The 27484-nt window shown below is 41.6% G+C and overlaps 1 protein-coding gene across 1 annotated transcript in view; it reads left to right on the top strand.

Moving 5' to 3' along the window:
• Positions 1-9654: 9654 nt before the first annotated feature.
• Positions 9655-27484, top strand: part of LOC133546097 (polycomb group RING finger protein 3) — a 136233-nt gene continuing 118403 nt past the window's right edge. The window contains exon 1 of the mRNA XM_061891939.1: positions 9655-9807. The gene's annotated coding sequence lies outside the window, so the exon portion shown is untranslated. The remainder of the gene's footprint in view (positions 9808-27484) is intronic.

The following is a 27484-nucleotide window of genomic DNA, read 5'->3' as shown; positions in this document are numbered from 1 at the left end:
GTGTATATATATACACATATATGTATATATATACACATATATGTATATATATACACACATATATGTATATATATACACACATATATGTCTATATATATAGACATATATGTATATATATAGACATATATGTCTATATATACACATATATGTATGTGTATATATACACATATATGTATATATATACACATATATGTATATGTATACACATATATGTATATATATACACATATATGTATACATATATACACACATATATGTGTGTATATATACATATATGTATATATACACATATATGTGTATATATATACACATATATGTATATATATAAATATATGTATACATACACATATATGTATATATATACACATATATGTATATATACATATATGTGTATATATATAGACATATATACACATATATGTATATATATACATATATATGTATATTAGATTAGATTAGATTAGATAGTACTTTATTCATTCCGTCAGGAGAGTTCCTTCAGGAAAATTACAATTTTCAGCACAATCCCATTCAAGATCAGACAAACATTATAGGGAGACAGAACAGGATCGCTGACGGGTCTGCCGGCTTCCAGCGCCCCTTACAAAAAAAGATGAGATACAGGTAAACAAGGGGGGGGGGGGGGTTGAAATGAAATTTAAAAAAATCGGTCTTAGCCTGGGCCTTGGAGAGGGGGTGCAGACTGAGGCCAAGGGGAAAAAAAACAAAACAAAAAAAATAAAAATAAACAACAACTCATAGCCACACATCCCTCTTCCATGTGTGTAAGAGGGAAACATCAAACATCAAAGAACACAGAGGACATTAAAGACATTAAAGCAGCAGATACAACCAGACACTTCTACATACAGCTATGAATAAAAAGTAAAAGAAACATATCCACTGTGGTGGCCTCTGCGGTGATCCACGCCATCGTCCGCTGGGGAGGAGGGAGCATGGCCAGAGACAGGAGCAGACCCAACAAAGCAACCAAGACAGCCGACTCCACTCTCGGCCAGTGTCCAGTCCGCATGGATGAGCGAGGATACGTCCAAGGTGACTGAGGTGTCCGACACCTGCTCACCCAGCCAAGACACCGCGAAGCCTCTCCGTCCCAGCGCTCAGTGCTAGCTCCGCAGCCCTGTCCCCTCATCCGCATCTCCCCCAGTCCCGCCAAACGGACTCCGGTGTGGCAGACACCCAGCAGCTGGTCTCCATGGCCAAAAGGCTCCCGTGAGGCAGATCAAGAAGTCCACAAAAAAAAGCACCACAGAGGTCACAAAAGTGCCACCCCTTGTCACACAGTCCCAAAGGGTCCCAGACCAAAAGGCAAAAAAATATAATAACACATGAAAACAAGAGGGAAACACAAAAGGATGATACAAGAGCACAGAGCTCCTGCCTATAGCAGCCACTACAGCAGCGCCATCTTGGAAAATATTTATATGTGTACATGTGTATACATACATATACGTATATATACGTATATATATACACATATATTATGTATATATATGTATATATATATGTATATACATATATATGTATATATACATATATGTACATATATGTATATATATGTGCATATATATACATATATGTATCTATAAACATATATTTGTATCTATATACATAGATACATATATATGTATCTATATACATAGATACATATAGATGTATATATATACATTTATATGTATATATATACGCAGAGGTGTGGACTCGAGTCACATGACTTGGACTCGAGTCAGAGTCGAGTCATGAATTTGATGACTTTAGACTCGCCTTGACAATATTTAAAGAGACTTGCAACTCGACTTAGACTTTAACATCAATGACTTGTGACTTGACTTGGACTTGAGCCTTTTGACCTGACATGACTTGCTTCTTTCCCCGAAACCCAAAGATTAAAAAGTTATTCAGGAGCGCTCCGTATCTTCCATTTAGTACTTGTGTGTGTCTGCGTGTTGTTCCCGTCAGCTTGTATGCTCTCAGTACAACAGCCAATTCAATCAATCAATCAATGTTTATTTATATAGCCCCAAATCACAAATGTCTCAAAGGACTGCACAAATCATTACGACTACAACATCCTCGGAAGAACCCACAAAAGGGCAAGGAAAACTCACACCCAGTGGGCAGGGAGAATTCACATTCAGTGGGACGCCAGTGACAATGCTGACTATGAGAAACCTTGGAGAGGACCTCAGATGTGGGCAACCCCCCCCCCCTCTAGGGGACCGAAAGCAATGGATGTCGAGCGGGTCTAACATGATACTGTGAAAGTTCAATCCATAGTGGCTCCAAGACAGCAGTGAGAGTCCCATCCACAGGAAACCATCTCAAGCGGATCAGCAGCGTAGAGATGTCCCCAACCGATACAGGCGAGCGGTCCATCCTGGGTCCCGACGAGCGGTCAATTAGTACTGTTGTTTTGGTCCCACAGCACTCATCCAATCAAATTGCAGGAAAACCAAGGAAGAATAATTATCAAACAACGCGCCATTGAGAAAAAAATATGCCAAAGTTGGTTTCGTTCGGGTATAAAAACTACGACTTGGTCAACAAAAAACAAATTGCCGTATGCAAAACTTGCAGTTCGAATATGTAGACGCAACAACTTCCTATTTCGTTCGACATTTGAAGATGCACAAAGAAGGGTAAATTTTGATTGTAAGCTAAAGTTTATTGGTTGAGTAATGTGACTTTTATTTGGTGTGCAGTTAAGTGAGTGAGGCTGTAAACTCACTGCTAACGTTAGAACCATAAACATCTTATAAGAAGACGCAGCATAGAGCGCTTCTGCTACTGGCGCTGAGGAGACGAGACGCGCGGCCGCCATCTTGGAGTGGTGATCCGCTCCACTCAGTGCCATTCATTTGGCAGGAGCAATGAACAGTCGGCTCATTTCATTCATCTTACCTCACTAAAAACCACTGACTTTCACCCGCTTTTTTGTCATACGTGTACCTATGATAAAAGGACACATGTTTTGGTGTGTTTTATTATTCATAGTTTGCTTAACAGTAATAGAATATTTCTATATGCTATAAATGACCAGGCGTCCCAGATCAATACTGGGAATATAATCCCAGATTAGGGGGAAAAAACGGCCATCTTTTTTTTAATTCAATAAACAATATGATTAGGTTATATATACATGCGTATATTCTAAATAAACAATGTATGAATACATTAGATATCTATGTATCTTAGGGACCTATAGACTATCTCTGTTGCTGCAGCAGCAGGGAGTTTATTCTGTCTTGACACTTTGTATTGATATTCTGTATTACGTTCTTCCCTTAAATGATCATGTTTTCAGTGATTGTTTTATATGTATTTTTTATGTATGTTGCTTTGGATAAATGCGTCTGCCAAATACTTCAACATAAACATATATTAACACGCCGAGTCATACCAAAGACTATAAAAATGGGACTCATTACTTCCCTGCTTGGAACTCAGAATCCATCCATCCATCCATTTTCTGCCGCTTATTCCCGTTCGGGGTAGCGGGGGGCGCTGGCGCCTATCTCAGCTACAATTGGGCGGAAGGCGGGGTACACCCTGGACAAGTCGCCACCTCATCGCAGGGCCAACACAGATAGACAGACAACATTCACACTCACATTCACACACTAGGGCCAATTTTAGTGTTGCCAATCAACCTATCCCCAGGTGCATGTCTTTGGATCAAGTATTGGAATTGGGGGTTAAATCGCCCAAAATGATTCCCGGGCGCCCACTGCTACCCTCACCTCCCAGGGGGTGAACAAGGGGATGGGTCAAATGCAGAAGACAGATTTCACCATTCCTAGTGTGTGTGACAATCATTGGTACTTTAACTTTAACTTGTAAATTTTTATATCAGCTAAAACCACCAATCTGTTTGACTGGATTCTGAATAAAACTAAATTCTGTTTTATCCAACAATGTTAGTATTGGAATATTGTTACTTGAAGACTTATTCCTGGTTACATACATACTGTTAAGAAAGTATTGTCTTATATTTTGCCTAAAATGAGAATGCATCGTAATCATTAGCGACTGGTGAATTTTGTTTTAGGTGGGGCTGAAAGTTTGTAAACCAAATACATGTAGGGGCGTCATCCTCCCCCAGAAGATTTCTTTGTGATTTTCACATACAAATATTGAAGATCTTTGCTCCTTCACAACTCTGTGGTAATATTCTTTTCACAAAATACAACCATGCATTCATCCATTTCCTACCGCTTATTCCCTTTGGGGTCGTGGGGGGCACTGGTGCCTATCTCAGCTACAATCAGGCAGAAGGCAATAGTACGTTAATGTTAAATCTTACTTGTGAAATGTAATCCCCCCAATTCCTATTTTCAACAGTCCCATCATATTAACAGGAAAACGCTGAACACCGCCCGGCATCTTTCTACCTGTCAACTGTCTGTTTAGGCTGCTCGCCGGCTCCTCATCACCACTTCAAGATGGCGGCCAAATTGCTCGCGTCACAGCAGCCAATGCGGCGTCTACTTATAAGATGTCTATGGTTAAAACGTCATTGCAAACATGGCAATCTGTTGCATCCACTGCAATTTGCTACCTTATTCATACTTTTTGTCTAGTGATTTTCTTAAGCAGGGTTGCATGAGGTACCGACACATAACGTTACGTTAGTGAATGTATCACACACAGTAACATAACGTTAGACGGCGGTCAGCAGCACCGCGTATTTTAGCCTCCTACAAAAAGACAAACAGTCAAATAAAGGTCAGTTAAAATGTACGCTATATTAAGAATATGTGTACATATTGCATAGGGCCCTGACATCTAAAAAGTATGACTCTGTTCATTGTTATTTTCATGTATTTGTTATGTTATTCATGTGTACGCAGACATAAACACACAAACAGTATGAGATGAAATCAATGAAATAAGGTAAGAACAGGATAGAAACTGCTTTGGAACTAGCTACAATGCAATATGCCATGGAAATACAATGTTAACACTTTTGTGCAAATAAGTACAGTTGAACTTGTTTTTCCAAATGTGTTTATCCTGTAAAGCAATGAGTTAAATGTTTAAAATGACTGGTTAATAGTGCTATTTTGAATTGCAATGTCACCACTATTTTTTTTCCTGCAATTTCAAATGCACTTGTTTTAATAAATAAATACAGCATTTTGAAAACATACACAATCTCTGTAAATGTATTAGTCTGTGATTAAAATGACTTGAAAGGACTCGAAACTCAAAATGCAGGACTTGGGACTTGACTTGAGACTTTCTAGTCTTGACTTTGGACTTGACTCGGGACTTGCCTGTCTTGACTCGGGACTTGCCTGTCTTGACTCGGGACTTGACTCGAGACTTGAGGGCAAAGACTTGAGACTTACTTGTGACTTGCAAAACAATGACTTGGTCCCACCTCTGTATATACGTATATACATATATATGTAGGTGTGGGAAAAAAAATCACAAGACTACTTCATCTCTACAGATCTGTTTCATGAGGGGTTCCCTCAATCATCAGGAGATTGAGGGAACCCCTCATGAAACAGATCTGTAGAGATGAAGTAGTCTTGTGATTTTTTTCCCACACCTACATATTGCGCTCTACCACGGTATCGAGCACTATTCTCTGGATAATCCAATCAGGACATATATACATATATATGTATATATATACACATATATGTATATATATACATATATGTGTATATATATACATATATACGGCCACTCTCCCACTGCGCCACGCCGTCACACATATATGTATATATATGTAAATATATGCATATATATGTATGTATGTATATATACATAAATATATACATGTATGTATGTGTATGTATGTAGATAGATTAGATAGATAGTACTTTATTTATTCCGTCAGGAGAGTTCCTTCAGGAAAATTACAATTTTCAGCACAATCCCATTCAAGATCAAACAACATTACAGGGAGACAGAACAGGATCGCTGACGGGTCTGCCGGCTTCCAGCGCCCCTTACAAAAAAGATGAAATACAGGTAAACAAGGGGGGGGAATGGGAGAAAAAAATAGAAGATTAAAATAAAATAAAAAAAACTAGTCTTAGCCTGTATGTATATATATATGTATGTATATGTATGTCTGTATATATATGTATGTAAGTATATATATATATATATATATATATATATGTGTATGTATGTATATGTGTGTATGTATATGTATGTATGTACACACACATATTTTTATATATCTATACGCTACGCACACAGGGGAATGAGTGGTTGAAAATGGATGGATATATATATATATATATATATATATATATATATATATATATATATATATATATATATATATCCTTCCATTTTCTACCGCTTATTCCCTTCGGGGCTGCGGGGGGCGCTGGAGCCTATCTCAGCTGCAATTCGGCGGAAGGCGGTGTACACCCTGGACAAGTCGCCACCTAATCCTTTATATATATATATATATATATATATATATATATATATATATATATATATATATATATATATATATATATATATATATATATATATATATAAAAATGTAAGAAAGACTTGAAAATATATACACTCCCCGCTAAAAAACAATCTCCCGAATTCGGACGTCTCCAAGTTTGCAAGTATGCCATAAACGTGGATGCATATGCAAAAGTGCATTTTACTCATTTGTACACTAATATATTTATTTATACCTGCACCATATTGCTATTTTGTCCCGCACTAAGACGAGCAAATGCAACGAAATGATGTTCTTATCCGTGAAGTGAATTCATATTTATATAGCGCTTTTCTCGAGTGACTCGAAGCGCTTTTACATAGTGGAAGCCAATATTGACATGCACCTGGGGATAGGTTGATTGGCAACACTAAAATAGGCCCTAGTGTGTGAATGTGAGTGTGAATGTTGTCTGTCTATCTGTGTTAGCCCTGCAATGAGGTGGCGACTTGTCCAGGGTGTACCCCGCCTTCCGCCCGATTGTAGCTGAGATAGGCACCAGCGACCCTCGCGACCCCAAAGGGAATAAGCGGTAGAAAATTGATGGATGGATGGACATTGAAAGCAGTGTGGGTGGCACTGGGGCCAGGTGGGTCAAGTATCTTGCCCAAGGATTTGGATGGCGTAAGTGGGAATCAATCCTTGAACCCTCAAGTTGCTCTACCAGCCGACCTATGCCGCCCCTAAACTGTAACGTTCAAATGGCAATAAAAGGAATTGTCAGTGTAGTGCAGGGGTCGGCAACCCGTGGCTCTTTAGCGCCACCCTTTTTCAAAAATGAATGAAAAATGGAAAAAAATGAGGTGAAAACCATATGTTTGTAGTTTTAATATAGTTTCTGCAGGAGGACAAGCATGACACAAACCTCCCTAATTGTTATAAAGCACTCTGTTTACATTAAACATGCTTCACCGATATGAATATTTGGCGAGCGCCGTTTTGTCCTACTAATTTTGGCGGTCCTTGAACTCATCGTGGTTTGTTTACATGCATAACTTTCTCCGAATTTCTAGGATGTGTTTTACGCCACTTCTTTTTCTGTCTCATGTTGTCCACCAAATTTTTAACGCTGTGCGTGAATGCACAAAGGTGAGTTTTGTTAATGTTATTGACTTGTGTGCTAATCAGACATATTTGGTCCCAGCATGACTGACAAGTTAACCGATGCTAACATGCTATTTAGGCTAGCTATCTGTACATATTGCATCATTATGCCTCATTTGTAGCTATATTTGAGCTCATTTAGTTTGCTTTAAGTCCTCTTAATTCAATTTATATCTCATGACATAATATCTGTGTGTATTAGCTTTTAATTGTTTGCTGCTCCAGGCAAATGCTGCAGGGTTTGAGAGCGTCAACATAAACACTAGGGCTGCGAATATTTGGGTGTCCCACGATTCGTTTCAATATCGATTCTTGGGGTCACGATTCGATTATACAGTATATTGATTTTTTCGATTTGATTCGATTCTCGATTCAAAAACGATATTTTTCCGAGTCAAAACGATTCTGTATTCATTCAATACATAGGATTTCAGCAGGATCTACCCCAGTCTGCTGACATGCTAGCAGAGTAGTAGATTTTTTTTTTTTTAACTTTTATAATTGTAAAGGACAATGTTTTATCAGCTGATTGCAATAATGTAAATTGGTTTGAACTATTAAACGAACCAAAAATATGACTTATTTTATTTTTGACAGTGTGTTGTCAAGCTTATGAGATGCGATGCAAGTGTAAGCCACTGTGACACTATTGTTCTTTGTTTACATTTTTTATAAATGTCTAATGATAATGTCAATGAGGGATTTTTAATCACTGCTATGCTGAAATTATAACTAATATTGATACTGTTGTTGATAATATCCATTTTTGTTTCACTACTTTTGGTTTGTTCTGTGTCGTGTTTGTGTCTCCTCTCAATTGCTCTGTTTATTGCAGTTCTGAGTGTTGCTGGGTCAGGTTTGGTTTTGGAATTGGATTGCTTTGTTATGGTATTGCTGTGAAAAGGATGGGGTGCCGTCTCCGGGTTGGGGAGGAGACCCTGCCCCAAGTGGAGGAGTTCAAGTACCTCGGAGTCTTGTTCACAAGTGGGGGAAGAGTGGATGGTGAGATCGGTGCGGCGTCTTCAGTAATGCGGACGTTGTACCGATCCGTTGTGGTGAAGAAGGAGCTGAGCCGGAAGGCAAAGCTCTCAATTTACCGGTCGATCTACGTTCCCATCCTCACCTATGGTCATGAGCTTTGGGTCATGACCGAAAGGACAAGATCACGGGTACAAGCGGCCGAAATGAGTTTCCTCCGCCGGGTGGCGGGGCTCTCCCTTAGAGATAGGGTGAGAAGCTCTGCCATCCGGGGGGAGCTCCCTAGGGAGGTGTTTAGGGCACGTCCAACCGGTAGGAGGCCACGGGGAAGACCCAGGACACGTTGGGAAGAATATGTCTCCCGGCTGGCCGGGGAACGCCTCGGGATCCCTCGGGAAGAGCTGGATGAAGTGGCTGGGGAGAGGGAAGTCTGGGCTTCCCTGCTTAGGCTGCTGCCCCCGCGACCCGACCTCGGATAAGCGGAAGATGATGGATGGATGTTTTGTTGGATTAATTAAAAAAATAAATATATATATATATTTTTTTTGGGCTTCACGGTGGCAGAGGGGTTAGTGCGTCTGCCTCACAATACGAAGTTCCTGCAGTCCTGGGTTCAAATCCAGGCTCGGGATCTTTCTGTGTGGAGTTTGCATGTTCTCCCCGTGAATGCGTGGGTTCCCTCCGGGTACTCCGGCTTCCTCCCACTTCCAAAGACATGCACCTGGGGATAGGTTGATTGGCAACACTAAATGGTCCCTAGTGTGTGAATGTGAGTGTGAATGTTGTCTGTCTATCTGTGTTGGCCCTGCGATGAGGTGGCGACTTGTCCAGGGTGTACCCTGCCTTCCGCCCGATTGTAACTGAGATAGGCGCCAGCGCCCCCCGCGACCCCGAAAGGGAATACGCGGTAGAAAATGGATGGATGGATATATATTTTTTAAATCGATTTTTAAAAAATGAGAATCGATTCCGAATCGCACAACGTATTCGAATCGATTTTCCCCCACACCCCTAATAAACACACACTCTCTCGCTTTAACCCCACTCCCCCCCAACCCCTCCCTCTCTCTCCCGCTGCTTCCCGGGTTCAGTGCGCATGCGCCGCGCTGCTCCAGGAGCGCTGCTTCGGCCTGTTCCGCGGCCGCTCGGTCATTTTCGCCTCTTTGTTGTACTGCTGGTGGATTTAAACTCGGATCCGACCCCATACCCAGCCGATTCTGGCGCCCACCGAACAGGTCAGTCCTGGCGCTCGGAACCGAGCCGCCCTCGCCGTGCTTCGGCGACCGGTTTCGGGTGCCGGTTGGTGCCCCCCCTTCCTCCTCTTCCTCCTCCTCGTTGTTTAGCACGTCTCTTTCCGCTGGCTGCTATGAGCCATGCTATCTCTACTGTTGTTGAACGTGTGTGTGTTTGTGTGTGTGTGGATGGCGGCGGCGGGCCCCGCAGTTGCACGCCGGCGTCGGGGGGTGCTTTGAGGGGGAAGGCAGGCTGGAGGCTGGCCGGGATGCACGCGGTTGTCCGCCCCGCACTTGAGGCTGTCTTGTCGGCATGTCTCGTCTTGCTCTCCTCGGTCCAACACCTCCTCTTCTTCTGGAGCTCCTCCGTGGTCCTCCTCTAGGCCAAGACCTCAAAGTTGTGTTGTTGTTGTGTTGAGGTTTTTGGGGAGGAAAAGTTGCTGCCTCCCCCCCCCCCCCTTTTTTTTTTGTATGTATGTTGTTTTGTCATGAGGGTTGGATGTGGTCGAGACTGCTGCTGCAGACTGGGTGACATTGTGCGTGGGGGGGGAGCATTCACAGCAGCCAACAAGTCTGTGCAGTTGTTGCTATTTATTTGTTTTTTTATGAAAGCAATGTGTTTAGAGCAGGGGTCGGGAACCTTTTTGGTTGAGAGAGCCATGAAAGCCAAATATTTTACTATGTATTTCCGTGAGAGCCATATAACATTTTTTTTTTCAATCAATCAATCAATCAATCAATGTTTACTTATATAGCCCTAAATCACTAGTGTCTCAAAGGGCTGCACAAACCACCACGACATCCTCGGTAGGCCCACATAAGGGCAAGGAAAACTCACACCCAGTGGGACGTCGGTGACAATGATGACTATGAGAACCTTAGAGAGGAGGAAAGCAATGGATGTCGAGCAGGTCTAACATGATACTGTGAAAGTTCAATCCACAATGGATACAACACAGTCGCGAGAGTCCAGTCCAAACACAGCAGCGAGAGTCCCGTTCACAGCGGAGCCAGCAGGAAACCATCCCAAGGGTAGCGGACCAGCAACGCAGAGATGTCCCCAGCCGATACACAGAGGGACATAGAAGAAAAAGAAAAGAAACGGCAGATCAACTGGTCTAAAAAGGGAGTCTATTTAAAGGCTAGAGTATACAAATGAGTTTTAAGGTGAGACTTAAATGCTTCTACTGAGGTGGCATCGCAAACTGTTACCGGGAGGGCATTCCAGAGTACTGGAGCCCGAATGGAAAATGCTCTATAGCCCGCAGACTTTTTTTGGGCTTTGGGAATCACTAATAAGCCGGAGTCCTTTGAACGCAGATTTCTTGCCGGGACATATGGTACAATACAATCGGCAAGATAGGATGGATTTTTAACACTTAATACAACTAAATGCATGCATTTTTAGGTAAGACCAAACATTTTAAGAGTATAATAAGTGTGTTCTTCGTTTTAATAACATCGTTTTTCTGAAGCTAACCAATGTTGAATAAAATAGTTCTTACCATTAAAGCGACTTCTTGAACAGGTGTGGTAGAAAACGGATGAAAGGATTAAAATGTATGAGAATGTTTTATATCCATCCATCCATTTCCTACCGCTTATTCTTTAAATAGACTCCCTTTTTAGACCAGTTGATCTGCCGTTTCTTTTCTTTTTCTTCTATGTCCCACTCTCCCTTGTGGAGGGGGTCCGGTCCGATCCGGTGGCCATGTACTGCTCGCCTGTGTATCGGCTGGGGACATCTCTGCGCTGCTGATCAGCCTCCGCTTGGGATGGTTTCCTGCTGGCTCCGCTGTGAACGGGACTCTCGCTGCTGTGTTGGATCCGCTTTGGACTGGACTCTCGCGACTGTGTTGGATCCATTATGGATTGATCTTTCACAGTATCATGTTCTCATATGTTCTCATAGTCATCAGTATCATCAGTATCACAGTATCACGTTCTCATAGTCATTATTGTCACCGATGTCCCACTGGGTGTGAGTTTTCCTTGCCCGAGGATGTCGTAGTGGTTTGTGCAGCCCTTTGAGACACTAGTGATTTAGGGCTATATAAGTAAACATTGATTGATTGATTCCCTTTCAGGGTCGCGGGGGGCGCTGGCGCCTATCTCAGCTACAATCGGGCGGAAGGCAGGGTACACCCTGGACAAGTCGCCACCTCATCGCAGGGCCAACACAGATAGACAGACAACATTCACACACACATTCACACACTAGGGCCAATTTAGTGTTGCCAATCAACCTATCCCCAGGTGCATGTCTTTGGAAGTGGGAGGAAGCCGGAGTACCCGGAGGGAACCCACGCATTCACGGGGAGAACATGCAAACTCCACACAGAAAGATCCCTGCCTGGATTTGAACCCAGTACTACAGGAACTTCGTATTGTGAGGCAGACGCACTAACCCCTCTGCCACCGTGAAGCTCTGTTTTACCAAAATTTAACGGTGAAATCAACGTCACAAACCGACATTGAGTAAACAGTAAAAAGCATGTTGTTTCTACGTTGTATTTGTGGTTGGCAGGTAGGTAGGTCTTTGTCATGGCACAAGTACAACAAAACTTTGCTTTGTTTTGTTTTGTGTTGTAGAAGATTGGTTGGGAAATGACCAACATTTAACGGTCAAATCAAAGTCACAACCCAACATTGAATAAACGTCAGTGAAACGTTGTGTTTGTGTGGTAGAAGATTGGTTGGGAAATTACCAAAAGTCTACGGTCAAATCCACATCAGAACCCGATATTGAATAAACGTCCGTAAAAAGCATGTTATTTCAACGTCTTATTGGTGTTGTACAAGATTAGTTGAGGAATGACCAAAATTCAACGGTCAGATCAACGTCAGAACCCGACATTTAGTAATCGTCAGTAAAAAGCATGTTGTTTCAACGTCGTATTTGTGTTGTAGAATATTGGTTTGGAAATTACCAAAATTCAACGGTCAAATCGACGTCACAACCCGACATTGAATAAACGTCAGTAGAAAGCATGTTGTTTCAACGTTGTATTTCTGGTAGGTAGGTCTTTATTGTAATTGCACAAGTACAACAAAACTTTGCTTTGTTTTGTTTTGTAGAAGATGGGTTGGGAAATGACCAAAATTCAACGGTCAAATCAGCTTCGTCAAAAAGCGTCTTGTGCTGACGTTATGTTTGAGTTACACCCCAACAATGTTGTTTCAACGTCGTATTTGTGTTGTAAAAGATTGGTTGGGAAATTACCAAAATTCAACGGTCAAATAAATGTCAGAACCCGACATTGATTCAACGTCAGTAAAAAGCATGTTGTTTCAACGTTGTATTTGTGGTAGGCAGGTAGGTAGGTCTTTGTCATGGCACAAATGCAACAAAACATTGCTTTGTTTTGTTTTGTGTTGTAGAAGATTGGTTGGGAAATGACCAACATTTAACGGTCAATTCAAAGTCACAACCCAACATTGAATAAACGTCAGTGAAACGTCGTATTGGTGTTGTACAAGATTAATTGAGGAATGACCAAAATTCAACGGTCAGATCAACGTCAGAACCCGACATTTAGTAATTGTCAGTAAAAAGCATGTTGTTTCAACGTCGTATTTGTGTTGTAGAATATTGGTTTGGAAATGACCAAAATTCAACGGTCAAATCAACGTGAGAACCCGACATTGAATAAATGCCAGTAAAAAGCATGTTGTTTCCTCATTGTATTTGTGGTAGGTAGGTAAGCAGGTAGGTAGGTCTTTGTTGTCATTGTAAAAGTACATCAAAACTTTGCTTTGTTTTGTTTTGTGTTGTAGAAGATTGGTTCCAAAATTCAACGGTCAAATCAACGTCACGACCCAACATTGAATAAATGCCAGTAAAACATTGTGTTTGTGTTGTAGAAAAGTGGTTGGGAAATGACCAAAATTTAACGGTGAAATCAACATCACAACCCGACATTGAGTAAACAGTAAAAAGCATGTTGTTTCTACGTTGTATTTGTGGTAGGCAGGTAGGTAGGTCTTTGTCATGGCACAAGTACAACAAAACTTTGCTTGGTTTTTGTTTTGTGTTGTAGAAGATTGGTTGAGAAATGACCAAAATTCAACGGTCAAATCAACGTCACAACCCAACATTGAATAAATGCCAGTAAAACATTGTGTTTGTGTTGTAGAAAAGTGGTTGGGAAATGACCAAAATTTAACGGTGAAATCAACATCACAACCCGACATTGAGTAAACAGTAAAAAGCATGTTGTTTCAACGTTGTATTTGTGGTAGGGAGGTAGGTAGGTCTTTGTCATGGCACAAGTACAACAAAACTTTGTTTTGTTTTGTGTTGTAGAAGATTGGTTGGGAAATGACCAACATTTAACGGTCAATTCAAAGTCACAACCCAACATTGAATAAACGTCAGTGAAACGTCGTATTGGTGTTGTACAAGATTAATTGAGGAATGACCAAAATTCAACGGTCAGATCAACGTCAGAACCCGACATTTAGTAATTGTCAGTAAAAAGCATGTTGTTTCAACGTCGTATTTGTGTTGTAGAATATTGGTTTGGAAATGACCAAAATTCAACGGTCAAATCAACGTGAGAACCCGACATTGAATAAATGCCAGTAAAAAGCATGTTGTTTCATCATTGTATTTGTGGTAGGTAGGTAAGCAGGTAGGTAGGTTTTTGTTGTCATTGTAAAAGTACATCAAAACTTTGCTTTGTTTTGTTTTGTGTTGTAGAAGATTGGTTCCAAAATTCAACGGTCAAATCAACGTCACAACCCAACATTGAATAAATGCCAGTAAAACATTGTGTTTGTGTTGTAGAAAAGTAGTTGGGAAATGACCAAAATTTAACGGTGAAATCAACATCACAACCCGACATTGAGTAAACAGTAAAAAGCATGTTGTTTCTACGTTGTATTTGTGGTTGGCAGGTAGGTAGGTCTTTGTCATGGCACAAGTACAACAAAACTTTGCTTTGTTTTGTTTTGTGTTGTAGAAGATTGGTTGGGAAATGACCAACATTTAACGGTCAATTCAAAGTCACAACCCAACATTGAATAAACGTCAGTGAAACATCGTGTTTGTGTTGTAGAAGATTGGTTGGGAAATGACCAAAATTTTACGGTGAAATCAATGTCACAAACCGACATTGAGTAAACGTCAGTAAACAGCATGTTGTGTCAACGTTGTATTTGTGTGGTAGAAGATTGGTTGGGAAATTACCAAAAGTCTACGGTCAAATCCACATCAGAACCCGATATTGAATAAACGTCCGTAAAAAGCATGTTATTTCAACGTCTTATTGGTGTTGTACAAGATTAGTTGAGGAATGACCAAAATTCAACGGTCAGATCAACGTCAGAACCCGACATTTAGTAATCGTCAGTAAAAAGCATGTTGTTTCAACGTCGTATTTGTGTTGTAAAATATTGGTTTCAAAATTACCAAAATTCAACGGTCAAATCGACGTCACAACCCGACATTGAATAAACGTCAGTAGAAAGCATGTTGTTTCAACGTTGTATTTCTGGTAGGTAGGTCTTTATCATTGCACAAGTACAACAAAACTTTGCTTTGTTTTGTTTTGTAGAAGATGGGTTGGGAAATGACCAAAATTCAACGGTCAAATCGACGTCAGAACCCGACATTTAGTAATTGTCAGTAAAAAGCATGTTGTTTCAACGTCTTATTTGTGTTGTAGAATATTGGTTTGGAAATTACCAAAATTTAACGGTGAAATCAACGTCACAAACTGACATTGAGTAAACAGTAAAAAGCATGTTGTTTCAACGTTGTATTTGTGGTTGGTAGGTAGGTAGGTCTTTGTCATGGCACAAGTACAACAAAACTTTGCTTTGTTTTGTTTTGTGTTGTAGAAGATTGGTTGGGAAATGACCAAAATTTAACAGTCAAATCAAAGTCACAACCCAACATTGAATAAACGTCAGTGAAACGTCGTATTGGTGTTGTACAAGATTAATTGAGGAATGACCAAAATTCAACGGTCAGATCAACGTCAGAACCCGACATTTAGTAATTGTCAGTAAAAAGCATGTTGTTTCAACGTCGTATTTGTGTTGTAGAATATTGGTTTGGAAATGACCAAAATTCAACGGTCAAATCAACGTGAGAACCCGACATTGAATAAATGCCAGTAAAAAGCATGTTGTTTCATCATTGTATTTGTGGTAGGTAGGTAAGCAGGTAGGTAGGTCTTTGTTGTCATTGCAAAAGTACATCAAAACTTTGCTTTGTTTTGTTTTGTGCTGTAGAAGATTGGTTGAGAAATGACCAAAATTCTACGGTCAAATCGTCACAACCCAACATTGAATAAATGCCAGTAAAACATTGTGTTTGTGTTGTAGAAAAGTGGTTGGGAAATGACCAAAATTTAACGGTGAAATCAACATCACAACCCGACATTGAGTAAACAGTAAAAAGCATGTTGTTTCTACGTTGTATTTGTGGTAGGCAGGTAGGTAGGTCTTTGTCATGGCACAAGTACAACAAAACTTTGCTTTGTTTTGTTTTGTGTTGTAGAAGATTGGTTGGGAAATGACCAACATTTAACGGTCAATTCAAAGTCACAACCCAACATTGAATAAACGTCAGTGAAACGTCGTATTGGTGTTGTACAAGATTAATTGAGGAATGACCAAAATTCAACGGTCAGATCAACGTCAGAACCCGACATTTAGTAATTGTCAGTAAAAAGCATGTTGTTTCAACGTCGTATTTGTGTTGTAGAATATTGGTTTGGAAATGACCAAAATTCAACGGTCGAATCAACGTGAGAACCCGACATTGAATAAATGCCAGTAAAAAGCATGTTGTTTCATCATTGTATTTGTGGTAGGTAGGTAAGTAGGTAGGTAGGTCTTTGTTGTCATTGTAAAAGTACATCAAAACTTTGCTTTGTTTTGTTTTGTGTTGTAGAAGATTGGTTGAGAAATGACCAAAATTCAACGGTCAAATCAACGTCACAACCCAACATTGAATAAATGCCAGTAAAACATTGTGTTTGTGTTGTAGAAAAGTGGTTGGGAAATGACCAAAATTTAACGGTGAAATCAACATCACAACCCGACATTGAGTAAACAGTAAAAAGCATGTTGTTTCAACGTTGTATTTGTGGTTGGCAGGTAGGTAGGTCTTTGTCATGGCACAAGTACAACAAAACTTTGCTTTGTTTTGTTTTGTGTTGTAGAAGATTGGTTGGGAAATGACCAACATTTAACGGTCAATTCAAAGTCACAACCCAACATTGAATAAACGTCAGTGAAACGTCGTATTGGTGTTGTACAAGATTAATTGAGGAATGACCTAAATTCAACGGTCAGATCAACGTCAGAACCCGACATTTAGTAATCGTCAGTAAAAAGCATGTTGTTTCAACGTCGTATTTGTGTTGTAGAATATTGGTTTGGAAATGACCAAAATTCAACGGTCAAATCACCCTTGAGAACCCGACATTGAATAAATGCCAGTAAAAAGCATGTTGTTTCATCATTGTATTTGTGGTAGGTAGGTAAGCAGGTAGGTAGGTCTTTGTTGTCATTGTAAAAGTACATCAAAACTTTGCTTTGTTTTGTTTTGTGGTGTAGAAGATTGGTTGAGAAATGACCAAAATTCAACGGTCAAATCAACGTCACGACCCAACATTGAATAAATGCCAGTAAAACATTGTGTTTGTGTTGTAGAAAAGTAGTTGGGAAATGACCAAAATTTAACGGTGAAATCAACATCACAACCCGACATTGAGTAAACAGTAAAAAGCATGTTGTTTCTACGTTGTATTTGTGGTAGGTAGGTCTTTGTCATGGCACAAGTACAACAAAACTTTGCTTTGTTTTGTTTTGTGTTGTAGAAGATTGGTTGGGAAATGACCAACATTTAACGGTCAATTCAAAGTCACAACCCAACATTGAATAAACGTCATTGAAACGTCGTATTGGTGTTGTACAAGATTAATTGAGGAATGACCAAAATTCAACGGTCAGATCAACGTCAGAACCCGACATTTAGTAATTGTCAGTAAAAAGCATGTTGTTTCAACGTCGTATTTGTGTTGTAGAATATTGGTTTGGAAATCACCAAAATTCAACGGTCAAATCAACGTGAGAACCCGACATTGAATAAATGCCAGTAAAAAGCATGTTGTTTCATCATTGTATTTGTGGTAGGTAGGTAAGCAGGTAGGTAGGTCTTTGTTGTCATTGCAAAAGTACATCAAAACTTTGCTTTGTTTTGTTTTGTGTTGTAGAAGATTGGTTGAGAAATGACCAAAATTCAACGGTCAAATCAACGTCACAACCCAACATTGAATAAATGCCAGTAAAACATTGTGTTTGTGTTGTAGAAGATTGGTTGGGAAATGACCAAAATTTAACGGTGAATTCAACATCACAACCCGACATTGAGTAAACAGTAAAAAGCATGTTGTTTCTACGTTGTATTTGTGGTAGGCAGGTAGGTAGGTCTTTGTCATGGCACAAGTACAACAAAACTTTGCTTTGTTTTGTTTTGTGTTGTAGAAGATTGGTTGGGAAATGACCAACATTTAACGGTCAATTCAAAGTCACAACCCAACATTGAATAAACGTCAGTGAAACGTCGTGTTTGTGTTGTAGAAGATTGGTTGGGAAATGACCAAAATTTTACGGTGAAATCAATGTCACAAACCGACATTGAGTAAACGTCAGTAAAGAGCATGTTGTGTCAACGTTGTATTTGTGTGGTAGAAGATTGGTTGGGAAATTACCAAAAGTCTACGGTCAAATCCACATCAGAACCCGATATTGAATAAACGTCCGTAAAAAGCATGTTATTTCAACGTCTTATTGGTGTTGTACAAGATTAGTTGAGGAATGACCAAAATTCAACGGTCAGATCAACGTCAGAACCCGACATTTAGTAATCGTCAGTAAAAAGCATGTTGTTTCAACGTCGTATTTGTGTTGTAAAATATTGGTTTGGAAATTACCAAAATTCAACGGTCAAATCGACGTCACAACCCGACATTGAATAAACGTCAGTAGAAAGCATGTTGTTTCAACGTTGTATTTCTGGTAGGTAGGTCTTTATCATTGCACAAGTACAACAAAACTTTGCTTTGTTTTGTTTTGTAGAAGATGGGTTGGGAAATGACCAAAATTTAACGGTCAAATCAGCTTCGTCAAAAAGCATCTTGTGCTGACGTTATGTTTGAGTTACACCCCGACAATGTTGTTTCAACGTCGTATTTGTGTTGTAAAAGATTGGTTGGGAAATTACCAAAATTCAACGGTCAAATAAATGTCAGAACCCGACATTGATTCAACGTCAGTAAAAAGCATGTTGTTTCAATTTTGTATTTGTGTTGGAAAATATTGCTTTGGAAATTACCAAAATTCAACGGTCAAATCATTGATTAGACGTCGTCAAAAAGCATGTGCTAATGTTATGTTTCAGTTACATCAGGATCTAATTCAACAAGTTTGCAACATTGTTTCAACGTCTTGTGCCTGCTGCCTTGTTTTTATGCAGGAAATAATCACTAGCTGAAATATAAGATCTGCATAATTTTTACCAACTTATACTCTTTTTGTGGGAAATATTGTCAAATATTATTATAATTTCATCTGGTGATCATTGTAAATGTTACGTAAGGTGGGGCCTTCTCCCAATGCTATTATAGTGACATTATTTTGGTGTTGTTTTGTATTGTTGTGGTACAATAAAAACGAGACAGGCTACAGATAACCTTCATAAAATTTAACTTTACAGGTGCTTTACCCACACGAGCATGTTAACAATACAGGAAAAATAGCCTACAAATCAGACCTGAGCAAATTAAAACCCGCATGCGACCCGTTGAGCTTTTCATTCTGGGCCGCCGGACATTCCCAAATAATTGTTTTAGATGTTTAAGATGGAAAGTATAGCTGCCATTATGATGTGCAGTGATGTTTTCTAATGACCCTAAGTTTTCAACTATACTATCAATCAATCAATCAATGTTTACTTATATAGCCCTAAATCACTAGTGTCTCAAAGGGCTGCACAAACCACTACGACATCCTCGGTAGGCCCACATAAGGGCAAGGAAAACTCACACCCAGTGGGACATCGGTGACAATAATGACCCAGTGGGACGTCGGTGACAATGATGACTATGAGAACCTTGGAGAGGAGGAAAGCAATGGATGTCGAGCGGGTCTAACATGATACTGTGAAAGTTCAATCCACAATGGATCCAACACAGTCGCGAGAGTCCAGTCCAAAGCGGATCCAACACAGCAGCGAGAGTCCCGTTCACAGCGGAGCCAGCAGGAAACCATCCCAAGCGGAGGCGGATCAGCAGCGCAGAGACGTCCCCAGCCGATACACAGGCAAGCAGTACATGGCCACCGGATCGGACCGGACCCCCTCCACAAGGGAGAGTGGGACATAGAAAAAAAAGAAAAGAAACGGCAGATCAACTGGTCTAAAAAGGGAGTCTATTTAAAGGCTAGAGTATACAAATGAGTTTTAAGGTGAGACTTAAATGCTTCTACTGAGGTGGCATCTCGAACTGTTACCGGGAGGGCATTCCAGAGTACTGGAGCCCGAACGGAAAACGCTCTATAGCCCGCAGACTTTTTTTGGGCTTTGGGAATCACTAACAAGCCGGAGTCTTTTGAACACAGATTTCTTGCCGGGACATATGGTACAATACAATCGGCAAGATAGGATGGAGCTAGACCGTGTAGTATTTTATACGTAAGTAGTAAAACCTTAAAGTCACATCTTAAGTGCACAGGAAGCCAGTGCAGGTGAGCCAGTACAGGCGTAATGTGATCAAACTTTCTTGTTCTTGTCAAAAGTCTAGCAGCCGCATTTTGTACCAACTGTAATCTTTTAATGCTAGACATGGGGAGACCCGAAAATAATACGTTACAGTAATCGAGGCGAGACGTAACAAACACATGGATAATGATCTCAGCGTCTTTAGTGGACAGAATGGAGCGAATTTTAGCGATATTACGGAGATGAAAGAAGGCCGTTTTAGTAACGCTTTTAATGTGTGCCTCAAAGGAGAGAGTTGGGTCGAAGATAATACCCAGATTCTTTATTTCAATGCTTGGAATCTGCCTGAAAAACTAGTTACTATGGTTATCTAATTATTTACGATGGTCATCTAATTAGTTACTTTGGCCACTATGAGATATCTCAGATTGGAGGCGGGTTTTTTTTTTTTCACCCTTCTCGTTCATATTTCACCAGGTTTGTTGCATTTTGGTTGTGTTTCGCTTGATTGTAAAATATGTTGTTAATATTCAGTGTTTTATCCTTCATAATTAATATCGTAAATCCCTTTGTTTTCACGTACATTCTGGGTGTCTCGTTCAGTTGAAAAATTTCATATTCCATTCCGTTTTTTAAGGCGGTCTTTCATAACGTTTTGAGCTTTCAATTATTAAAAATAGGTACTTTTTTTCATATAAATCTGGCCAGGTCTGCTACAAATAGTACTGTACATCTAGAATACTCTTGTGTATAAAGAATTGATTAAAATTATAATTTGGACAACATATAAATGAAAAAAATACAAAATTGTACTCCCTTACCTGGTGTGTGCACACTTAAACTAGGCTACAAAACAATCAACTAGAAAAGTGCATAGGATAGCCTTTATTATTACCACAAAAGGGGATATTATTTGGTTGCAGTGCAAATGCAAAAAATCCACATAAACCAGAGGGAAACATTAAAAGACTACAAAGGACATTAAATACATAAAAGAGCATAGAGCTGATGCATTAAAAGCTGCCACTTCAGCGGCGGCATTTGTACAAAGCAGGAAAACGCGACGAAAAAAATAGATAAATAATACATATTGTACATGTACAATTGTACCATGCATAAACAAACCACAACACAAAAACACAGCCTGAAAGGTGCGGGAGCGTTCTAAAGGTACTCCCCTACCTGGTGTGTGTACACCTCAACTAGGCTACTTTACCAGAAAAGTGCATAGGATAAGAGAGTGTTTTTCAACCACTGTGCCGCGGTTAAATCCAGTCTGGTGTGCCGTGGGAGATTATCTAAATTCACCTATTTGGGTTAAAAATATTTTTTTGCAAACCAGTAATTATAGTCTGCAAATGATGTGTTGTCGTTGTTGATTGTCGGTGCTGTCCAAAGCTCAGCAGAGTAACCGTGTAATACTCTTCCATGTCAGTAGGTGGCAGCCGGTAGGTAATTGCTTTGTAGATGTCGGAAACAGCAGTAGGCAGCGTGCAGGTAAAAAAGGTGTCAAATGCTTAAACCAAAAATAAACAAAAGGTGGGTGCCCCTTAGAAAAGGCATTGAAGCTTAGGGAAGGCTATGCACTAAAACTGAACTGGCTACAAAGTACACAAAAACAGAATGCTGGACGACAGCAAAGACTTACTGTGGAGCAAAGGCGGCGTCCACAAAGTACATCTGAACATAGATAGATAGATAGATAGTACTTTATTGATTCCTTCAGGAGAGTTCCTTCAGGAAAATTAAAATTCCAGCAGCAGTGACATGACAATCAACAATGTCCCCACAAAGAAGGATAAACAATAACTGAAATATTCTTGATTGCTAAAACAAAGTAGATGCGGGAAATATCGCTCAAAGGAAGACATGAAACTGCTACAGGAAAATACCACCAAAATAGGAGCGCAAGACAAGAAGTAAAACACTATACACAGGAAAACAGCAAAAAATACAAAATAAGTCAGGGCGTGATGTGACAGGTGGTGACAGTACACATACTTTGAGACAAGGGCTATATTTATGCATACTTGGTTATGCTTTAAAGTCATATCCAACAATTGCGACAACGACTTTTTGCTGTCAACTGAGTTTCGTTTTTAATGATTTCTGCTGGTGGCGTGCCTTCGGATCATTTCAACACAAAAAATATGCCTTGAAAAACACTGGGATGAGATATACTTTCTCCATCTCGCAAATGGGGAAATTATGTTGTTGCAGTGTAGATTCCAAAAGTCCAAGATGGAAACACCAAAGAACACAAAGGACATAAAAGAGATTAAAATAGATGATGCAAACAGCTCCCGCTTCAGCAGAGCCATTTGTACATACAGCTACAAAAGTAAAACCGATGAAAAAACAAAAATGAGCGATAAATAATACATATTTGGCATTAGAATTTTTTTCAAAAGTTACTTTGTTTCATGAAGGAAATAATCACTTGCAGGAGTTATAAGTTAAGATCTGAATACTTCAGATTTTGCTCCCAGACTCTGGAACAATTTGCACCAGTCCCTCCGTGATCTTGACTGTGTTGACACTTTTAAGAAACATTTGAAAACGTCGCTTTTTAGTAAAGCTTCTATTTAATGCACCTTTTAACTATCAAATTTAATCCACTTTGTATCATTTTAATGATACAGAAGCTAGCTCTTGGGACGTGGAACGTCACCTCACTGGGGGGGAAGGAGCCTGAGCTAGTGCGCGAGGTAGAGAAGTTCCGGCTGGATATAGTCGGACTCACCTCGACGCACAGCAAGGGCTCTGGAACCAGTTCTCTCGAGAGGGACTGGACCCTCTTCCACTCTGGCGTTGCCGGCAGTGAGAGGCGACGGGCTGGGGTGGCAATTCTGGTTGCCCCCCGGCTCAAAGCCTGTACGTTTGAGTTCAACCCAGTGGACGAGAGGGTAGCTTCCCTTCGCCTTCGGGTGGGGGGACGGGTCCTGACTGTTGTTTGTGCTTACGCACCAAACAGCAGTTCAGAATACCCACCCTTTTTGGGTACACTCGAGGGAGTACTGGAAAGTGCTCCTCCGGGTGATTCCCTTGTCCTACTGGGAGACTTCAACGCTCATGTTGGCAACGACAGTGAAACCTGGAGAGGCGTGATTGGGAAGAATGGTCGCCCGGATCTAAACCCGAGTGGTGTTTTGTTATTGGACTTTTGTGCTCGTCACAGTTTGTCGATAACAAACACCATGTTCAAACATAAGGGTGTCCATATGTGCACTTGGCACCAGGACACCCTAGGCCGCAGTTCCATGATCGACTTTGTAGTCGTGTCATCGGATTTGCGGCCTCATGTTTTGGACACTCGGGTGAAGAGAGGGGCGGAGCTTTCTACCGATCACCACCTGGTGGTGAGTTGGCTGCGATGGTGGGGGAGGATGCCGGACAGACCTGGCAGGCCCAAGCGCATTGTGAGGGTCTGCTGGGAACGTCTGGCAGAGTCTCCTGTCAGAGAGAGTTTCAATTCACACCTCCGGGAGAACTTTGAACATGTCACGAGGGAGGTGCGGGACATTGAGTCCGAGTGGACCATGTTCCGAACCTCTATTGTCGAGGCGGCTGATTGGAGCTGTGGCCGCAAGGTTGTTGGTGCCTGTCGTGGCGGTAATCCCAGAACCCGTTGGTGGACACCAGCAGTGAGGGATGCCGTCAAGCTGAAGAAGGAGTCCTATCGGGTTCTTTTGGCTCATAGGACTCCGGAGGCAGTGGACGGGTACCGACGGGCCAAGCGGTGTGCAGCTTTAGCGGTCGCGGAGGCAAAAACTCGGACATGGGAAGAGTTCGGGGAAGCCATGGAAAACGACTTCCGGACGGCTTCGAAGCGATTCTGGACCACCATACGGCGCCTCAGGAAGGGGAAGCAGTGCACTATCAACACCGTGTATGGTGCGGATGGTGTTCTGCTGACTTCGACTGCGGATGTTGTGGATCGGTGGAGGGAATACTTCGAAGACCTCCTCAATCCCACCAACACGTCTTTCTTTGAGGAAGCGGTGCCTGGGGAATCTGTAGTGGACTCTCCTATTTCTGGGGCTGAGGTCGCTGAGGTAGTTAAAAAGCTCCTCGGCGGCAAGGCCCCGGGGGTGGATGAGATCCGCCCGGAGTTCCTTAAGGCTCTGGATGCTGTGGGGCTGTCTTGGTTGACAAGACTCTGCAGCATCGCGTGGACATCGGGGGCGGTACCTCTGGATTGGCAGACCGGGGTGGTGGTTCCTCTCTTTAAGAAGGGGGACCGGAGGGTGTGTTCCAACTATCGTGGGATCACACTCCTCAGCCTTCCCGGTAAGGTTTATTCAGGTGTACTGGAGAGGAGGCTTCGCCGGATAGTCGAACCTCGGATTCAGGAGGAACAGTGTGGTTTTCGTCCTGGTCGTGGAACTGTGGACCAGCTCTATACTCTCGGCAGGGTTCTTGAGGGTGCATGGGAGTTTGCCCAACCAGTCTACATGTGCTTTGTGGACTTGGAGAAGGCATTCGACCGTGTCCCTCGGGAAGTCCTGTGGGGAGTGCTCAGAGAGTATGGGGTATCGGAATGTCTTATTGTGGCGGTCCGCTCCCTGTATGATCAGTGTCAGAGCTTGGTCCGCATTGCTGGCAGTAAGTCGGACACGTTTCCAGTGAAGGTTGGACTCCGCCAAGGCTGTCCTTTGTCACCGATTCCGTTCATAACTTTTATGGACAGAATTTCTAGGCGCAGTCAAGGCGTTGAGGGGTTCCGGTTTGGTGGCCACGGGATTAGGTCTCTGCTTTTTGCAGATGATGTGGTCCTGATGGCTTCATCTGGCCGGGATCTTCAGCTCTCACTGGATCGGTTCGCAGCCGAGTGTGAAGCGACCGGAATGAGAATCAGCACCTCCAAGTCAGAGTCCATGGTTCTCGCCCGGAAAAGGGTGGAGTGCCATCTCCGGGTTGGGGAGGAGACCCTGCCCCAAGTGGAGGAGTTCAAGTACCTAGGAGTCTTGTTCACGAGTGGGGGAAGAGTGGATCGTGAGATCGACAGGCGGATCGGTGCGGCGTCTTCAGTAATGCGGACGTTGTATCGATCCGTTGTGGTGAAGAAGGAGCTGAGCCGGAAGGCAAAGCTCTCAATTTACCGGTCGATCTACGTTCCCATCCTCACCTATGGTCATGAGCTTTGGGTCATGACCGAAAGGATAAGATCACGGGTACAAGCGGCCGAAATGAGTTTCCTCCGCCGGGTGGCGGGGCTCTCCCTTAGAGATAGGGTGAGAAGCTCTGCCATCCGGGAGGAGCTCAACGTAAAGCCGCTGCTCCTCCACATCGAGAGGAGCCAGATGAGGTGGTTCGGGCATCTGGTCAGGATGCCACCCGAACGCCTCCCTAGGGATGTGTTTAGGGCACGTCCAGCTGGTAGGAGGCCACGGGGAAGACCCAGGACACGTTGGAAAGACTATGTCTCCCGGCTGGCCTGGGAACGCCTCGGGATCCCCCGGGAAGAGCTAGACGAAGTGGCTGGAGATAGGGAAGTCTGGGCTTCCCTGCTTAGGCTGCTGCCCCCGCGACCCGACCTCGGATAAGCGGAAGATGATGGATGGATGGATGGATCATTTTAATGAAGTTGCCCTAGGGCTGGGCAATATTTCCTTTTATTAATATCTCTGTATTTTTAGGCCATGTCACGATACACGATATATATCTCCATATTTTGAATGAACACTTGATACATATAATCACAGCAGTATGATGATTCTATGTGTCTACATTAAAACATTCTTCTTCATACTGCATTAATATATGCTACTTTTAAACTCTCATGCAGAGAGGGAAATCACAACTAAGTCAATTTAGCAAAAGTGTATTTATTAAACAGTTATTAAGCAGTGGCACAAACATTCATGTCATTTCAAAACACAAAGTGCAAGATTGTCAGATACATTTTAAAACAAGCTATGAGTGCACTTTTGTGCATGATGTCACTAAGACTACGTATCAAAATAACACAATTTAAAGTGCACTTTTTGTACAGAACGCCGCTACGTTATTTTAAATCAAATAAAGTGCACTTTTGCGCTTGATTTCACACAAGATATATCAATAAGTGTCAAATAAAAATGAGCTGCATAATAGGAAATCAAATAGTGTATGTCCTTCACTATGTGGTAGCTTCCTGTGGACGTTATCTCCTTCTGTTGTTGACGATTTGTTTCATACGGTGTTGAGCTGGAAATGGTTGCTTGGGTATTTTGTTGGTGTGGCACCGACCGGAAATTTTGACTTGGAGAGTTTCTAGCATGTGACTTCTCAAATGATGCTACAAATTAGCAGTAATGCTACTTTTTGTAGCAACGCATACTCGACAAGTTACGGTTGTCTGTACAACATCTTCCCGCTTGAAGCCAAACCACCACCAGACGATGGACCCCCGTGCTGTTTTTCTAGGGAATTAATTATTTTTCCTTCATTTGTTGCCAGATTCGCACCTTCTTTCTCTCGTATTACCACTCGCACCACAGCTAATGTTACCCATTCCGCCACCTCTCTGCTTTGCAAGGGCGCACACGTATGTGACGTATGTAAGAAGGTGCACTTGTTTTATGTCTCTGTGAGAAGGAGAGACAAGAGTGAAAAGAGCCTGTAGTGTAATGCCTGCAGCTAAAAGCAACTGCGTGAGAACGTATACTCGCTGTAGTCATTTTCTATATCGCAGACACAAACCCGCGATATATCGATATATCGCCCAGCCCTATGTTGCCCCTGTTGTTTTCAGTGAATTTTGGTTTTACTTCACCTACGTTTTGTATAGCTCTTTGTGATTTAATCTGTGTAAAGCACTTTATGGATAAAATGTACTTACTTACTTTTTTTCTTATATAAACACAAGTCATTTTGGGTTCTGACCCTCTGTTGTAAATTTATTCAAGAGTTTCATTGGTTGGCAAACTTTCTTCCCGGCGTCCTGCTCATATCTTTTCAAAA

Source organism: Nerophis ophidion, linkage group LG29 (assembly GCF_033978795.1).
Source record: "Nerophis ophidion isolate RoL-2023_Sa linkage group LG29, RoL_Noph_v1.0, whole genome shotgun sequence".
Lineage (NCBI taxonomy): Eukaryota > Metazoa > Chordata > Actinopteri > Syngnathiformes > Syngnathidae > Nerophis > Nerophis ophidion.
The sequence above is the reverse complement of the archived record's forward strand: the minus strand, read 5'-3'. Positions and strand labels throughout refer to the sequence as shown.